The sequence below is a fragment of the Leptonychotes weddellii genome, chromosome 14 (genome assembly GCF_054177405.1).
Source record: "Leptonychotes weddellii isolate Sample4059 chromosome 14, ASM5417740v2, whole genome shotgun sequence".
NCBI classification, from domain to species: Eukaryota; Metazoa; Chordata; class Mammalia; order Carnivora; family Phocidae; genus Leptonychotes; species Leptonychotes weddellii.
Window position 1 is genome coordinate 34,752,614 of NC_138382.1, and position 5,887 is coordinate 34,758,500.

At 42.4% G+C, this 5,887-nt stretch overlaps 1 long non-coding RNA gene across 3 annotated transcripts in view; it reads left to right on the forward strand.

Annotated features, from left to right (window-relative positions):
• LOC115939409 (uncharacterized) overlaps positions 1 to 5,887 on the forward strand; it is a 199,233-nt gene that overhangs the window by 30,731 nt on the left and 162,615 nt on the right. For all 3 annotated transcript variants that reach the window (XR_014140264.1, XR_014140263.1, XR_014140262.1), the window contains exon 3: positions 3,446 to 3,646. This is a non-coding gene — a long non-coding RNA (uncharacterized LOC115939409). The remainder of the gene's footprint in view (positions 1 to 3,445; positions 3,647 to 5,887) is intronic.

Genomic DNA, 5,887 nt, shown 5'->3' on the forward strand with positions numbered 1-5,887 from the left:
GAGAGAGACAGAGAGCACATGAGAGGGTGGAGGGTCAGAGGGAGAAGCAGGCTCCCTGCTGAGCAGGGAGCCCGATGCGGGACTCGATCCCGGGACTCCAGGATCATGACCTGAGCCGAAGGCAGTCGCTTAACCAACTGAGCCACCCAGGCGCCCCGAGAATGTCTTTCTTCTTGGTATAGGGAGGGCATCTTTCATATGAGATTTTTATCTCTTGCTTTCAGGAAGAAAGGGTAGGTGTCTTTCTTGCACCTGCTGTTTTTCAAGTGCCTTTAGCTCAAAGTAATCCTTATGTCAAGAGCATATTTTGAGGTGGCAGAGTCTGCCTCCTTCAAGGGGAAATGACATATAAAGCTGTAATGAAAAGACAGTGTACAGTAAAGTGCTATAGAATGACATGCACATGGCACCGAAAGAGAATCCTTACCCAGAATAAGCCATGTGAATGCATGTGTGAAGGGATGTTGTTTGGAGGACTTCAGTTATCGCCGTAGACAGAGTGGTGTGGGATGGATGAGTAGAAGTTGGCCTGGCTGGCAGTAGGTAGGGGTGGAGGTGGTGAGCAGAAGCAAACTGAGAAGGCACAGAGGTGAGAAACAATGTGTTAGTGGTGTGAGCTTGGAACCACGAGCAGTCTATTGCTTTTGGAGGATGAACTGTCAGGCAGACACTGATGAGATGTGGTCTTAGAGAGGAAGCAGGGCTTGTTGGAGGCATAGAGATATGGAAGCATTTCAATAGCTTTTTTTTTTTTTAAAGATTTTATTTATTTATTTGAGAGCGAGGGAGAGAATCTGAAGCAGACTCTGCACTGAGCACAGAGACCATGAGATCACAACCTGGGCTGAAACCAAGAGTCAATGCTTAACCAAATGAGCCACCCAGGTGCCCCTATGGAAGCATTTCAAACAAGGATGGGTTGGCGGGGTGGGGGGGGGTCCTGCTGAAATTTTCATGTTCAAGAGTTCACTTTGGCTGTGCTACTGAGGCTGGGTTTGAATAGGACTCATTGGGCGCTGGTACCCTAATGCAAGGAGAGATGGTGAAGGCCTAAAGAAGACAGTACCATTACAAAGCAAAATTACCAAGATTAGTAAAGGTTAGGGGTGCCTGGGTGGCTCAGTCGTTAAGCGTCTGCCTTCAGCTCAGGTCATGATCTCAGGGTCCAGGGATCGAGCCCCGCATCAGGCTCCCTGCTCGGCGGGGAGCCTGCTTCTCCCTCTCCCACTCCCCCTGCTTGTGTTCCCTCTCTCCCTGTGTCTCTCTCTGTCAAATAAATAAATAAAAATCTTAAAAAAAAAAGTTAGTAAAGGTTAGATGTAGGAGCTGGGTATGGGGGAGGGGAGGATAAAACAGTATGACTCCCAGGTTTTAGCTTAGGTCACTGGATATTTATGGGTCCCACAAACTAAGTTACAGAGGACAGAAAAAGGAACATGTATGTCTTGGTCAGGGTCCCCACAGGAAACAGGAATCTTGCTCAGGTTGGGCAATTTGAGGAGGGTTTAGTAGTTAAGTTATTTACAAAGATGTGGGTACATGAAGAATAAAGTAGCCCCTTGAGACTAACAATAGTGGGGTGGGGGAAAATGCTGTGATCAATCGAAGACCTGGAGGGACAGACTACTGGAACCTGGAGACAGGGCTGTCTGACAACTGTGACCTCCATCAAGGAACAAGGGACGCTTCCAGTTTATTGCAGCCCTGCAGGGAGGTGAAGGAAGAGAGCTAAACATTGACCTCATTTTGGGCTCTCCCTCTGATCTCCTGTTGGGATCTCTCATTGGCCAAGCCCACCTGGAAGTGTTAGCAGAGGGCAAGAAGGCTCACCAGTGTAGACAGGTGGAGTTTGGGTGTGTGAGGGCTAGCTGGAGGCTCTCTAGCATGGAGTAGAGAGAATGGGCTGAACTGCCTTGTGTCTGGTATTCACCACTTACTAGACGTGTAAACTTGGACGTATTTCTTAACTTCTCTGTGCTTTAGTTTCCTCATCTGTAAAAGAGAAGGTAATAATAATACCTACCCCACAGAGATGAGGTAGATTATAAATCACTTAATATGTGTAAAGTATTTAGAATGGTGCCTGGCACATAGAAAGCCATAAATATAGATGTCTGCTGTTATTACTTGTTATCCATATGGAAATGCCAAGCCAGCACGTGAATATAGGAGTCTGAAGGTCAAGGAAGAAGGGAGATTAGATTCAGATAGTTTTGAGAGAAGTTATGATAACTGAATGAGATCACCCAGAGAGAGTCTAGAGTAGTGCTGTCCCGTAGAAATGTATTTTAAATACATATGTAATTTTCAATTCTGAAGTTAAAAAAAGAAAAAAAGAACCAATGACATTTTAAAAAAACTAAAGAGAAATAGTTGAAATTAATATTGATAATATATTTTATTTAACCCAACATATACAAAATGTTAGCATTTCAGTATGTATTCAATATAAAAAAAATTAATGAGAGAGTTTACCTTCCTTTTTTTAATATGAAGTCATCGAAATTTGGAGTGTATGTTCACTTATAGCACATTTCAGTTTGGACTAGCACATTTCAAATGCTCAAAGGCCACATGTGTCATGACTCCTGGACAGTGCTGGGCTAGAGTCAGAAAAGCAGAAAAACCAGGAAAGGTCTCTGAAAAACACTCATAATTAAGGCTCTGGACCAGGACAGAGAAACCAGAAAGAAAGAAGAGTTTTAAGAATTCTGAGAGCATGGTGCTGCAGACATCCAGGTCATAGAGAGTTTTCAGTAGATTTAGAGTTTCAGATACAGCAGCCAGTCCTGTAAGAACAAGTCTATAAAATGCCCACTGAATTTGGCAAACCAAAGGTTGCTGGTGACCTTGAAGGGAATTGTCTTTGTAAGAAAAATGGTAGCCAAAGGATGGATAAGAATGGGTTTACAGCTGTGCTAGGTGGAGAGCTGAGGTCATGGGAAATTTTAGAAATTATTAGAGAGGAAGAGCATATACCAGAGCTTCTCAGTTTACATCTTCAAGGAAGGACAAGTTCAAAGGTGTCATATCACTCACACACTCACTCACTTCGTCTCTCTCTATCCCTTTTTCTGGACATCAGTACCCTTTTACCAGTATCGTATTGTCTCAGCCACCTCCTTTGCACATATACCAGCGAGATCATGTTTGGCCACAAGTGTCATTAATGCTGAAAAATATTTGCTTGTCTAGCAAATTTTTAAAGCAGCCAACCTGTACACTTGTTCTTTACTCATCAACATTCATTTCCCTCTTTCTCCTTTCCACAGGCCTCTTATTTCCACATTGGGATCCCTGTGATTCTACTGATAAAACGTGACCTGAACCGTTCCATCTCCTTTGACACATAGGTTAGTTCCTATGCAACACTTGACCCAATCCTAACAATTACAGGGAATCTGAGGTTCTAATGTTAGAATAAGGGTGTTCTCTCTCTCTCTAGATGGTGTGGCATGCAGATATGAGACCTAGAATGATTAAAGTTGTACTTGCTCCACGAGGAAATGCAGTCTGAGGATAAAGTGAACACAGGGAGGGGCAGAGCCAAGAAAATCACAGAGAAATGAAGCCAGAGCCCTAGTGATAAGAAACTAGTTCAAGCCATGCCTACGGTCTTTCTTGGGGAATTTTCTTACATGAACCAGTAAGTTACCTTTATTTTTTAAACCAGATTGAATTGCATTTTCTATTATTTGCAGCCAAAAAATATCTATCCCAAAGCTTGCCATGTGCCAGCATTTTTGCTAGAATCTTGAATCATTTTACTACTTAAAACTCTTAAACGTTTCTCCTTGTCTGTAGTGATGTTGGTAATGAGTTTAATCACATATAGGACAAAATCTAAGCTTCTTTTTAAGGGGTTTCAAGGTCAGCAATGCCCTGCATAACATATAGCCTTGTCTACTTGTTCAGATGCATCTCCCTGTGGCACTTTATCCTTTGATGGTAATGAACTATTTATAATTTTCCAAACACATTCTGGAGGTTTTAAAATATGGCCACACATTATTTGAAATTCCTCCAATTATGATGTGATAAACATGTCTCATTTCCTTGAATCCTTATGACTACATTGTGAGCTGATGACTACGTTGACCAAGAGATTATAGCAGAATGATGCTTACGTGGCTTCCAAAACTAGATCACAAGAGCTGTGCAGCTTACTCCAGGTTTTTCTGGAATACTCACTCTCTAGAAGCTTCCTTCCCATACTGTGGGACTCTCAATCCACACGGAGAGGTCATGTGTAGATCCTCCTATCTACAGTCCCAGTTGAGCCCAGGCTTAGAGTCATCCTGACTCAAGCACCAGAACGTGAGTGAAGAAACTTCCAGATGACTCCACTCCTCTGGCATCTGAGCCACTCATAGCCATTTATAGATTTCTGCAGTGTTTCTAGATGAAGCCCAAGACCTATGGAGATGAGATAAGCTGTTCCTGCTCTGTTCTCTCTGAATTCTTACTCCACAAGCCAACAAACATGATAAAATGGTTGTTATTTTACACTACTAAGTTTGGGATCCTTTGTTACACACCAGGAGATAATTAGAACAGATTTCGGACTTCTGTTAATTAGAATTTGCATCTATGTGGCAGTAATACCCACCTCATTGAAGTCTTCCTTCAGCTCCTCAACAGGCTTACGTTTTCTGTCTTCTGTGTTTTTATAAGTGCCAGCTTATAAATTATCTTGAAGAATTTAATTGTCTGTGTCCTGTTCCTGCACTGGAGTATAAACTCCTTGAATGTAGGAGCATGTCTTTTTGGCTTTCTGTCCTCAGGGTCAAATTGCAGTATCTATCACATAGTAGTTATCTAATAAGTGTAATACAATGATATTTTTTTGCTGGAAGTATTACAGAGTTCAAGTGCAACACTGTCAAGAACTGTGAAGAGTCTGATATTTTACCCTGTGAGTTGGATAAATACCCAGTTCTTCCCTCCTGTGTTTCTCCTTTAGTCTCACACTGCTACTCTCTTACAACACTTCTGACACCAGATGTATGGGGACTTTTCCCCACAGCTAACAAATCTCTGTGACACAAGATGCGTATCCTAAAATTTAATTCAATTATGACACTAAGTGGGCATACTGTCAGAGTCCACAGGTTAAGGGCTCAGTCCCACGAAACCACTAACCACTTCAGATGCCAATTGCAAGTAGGAGGTCCCCAGGCTACAAACTGGTGACTCCCAGGACCTCAGCCCCCTTTGATTTGGTTATTCCCTAGATTTGCTCACAGAGCTCAGGGAAACACTTACTAAAGTGTACCAATTTATTAAAGGATGTGATAAAGGACACAGATGAATAGCCAGATGAAGAGAAACATAGGGTAAAATCTGGGAGGGTCCCAGGCACAGGAACTTCTGTCCCCATGGAGTTGGGGTGCATCTCCTCTTGGTATATGTATGTGTTCACCAACCTGAAAGCTCCCTGAACCCCATACTATTCGGATTTTATGGAGGCTTTCTCATGTAGGCATGATCAGTTATTAACTCCTCTACTAGTCCTTCACCCCTAGTAGCAGAAATGGGGGGAGTGAGACTAAAAATTTCAAGCTTCTAATCATGGCTTGGTCTTTCTTGTGACCAGAAGCCATGCAGGAGACCAGCCAGAGTCCCCTCATTTTGTTCTAATAAAAAAGATGCTCCTAGTGCTCTTATCATTCAGGAAATTACAAGGGTTTTAGGAGCTATGTGTCAGAGTCCGAGCGTAATGACCAATATAGATGTATTTTTTTCTGTTATCTCATTAACCTGCCACAATTTCACAGATGTTGGCAGAAGACATGAGTCTTCTAGATTAGAGACAAAAGAATATATTCTTCATGACAATAGTGGTAGCTAGATTGTTAGGCTTTCTGCCTGTTCTCCAAGTACCAGT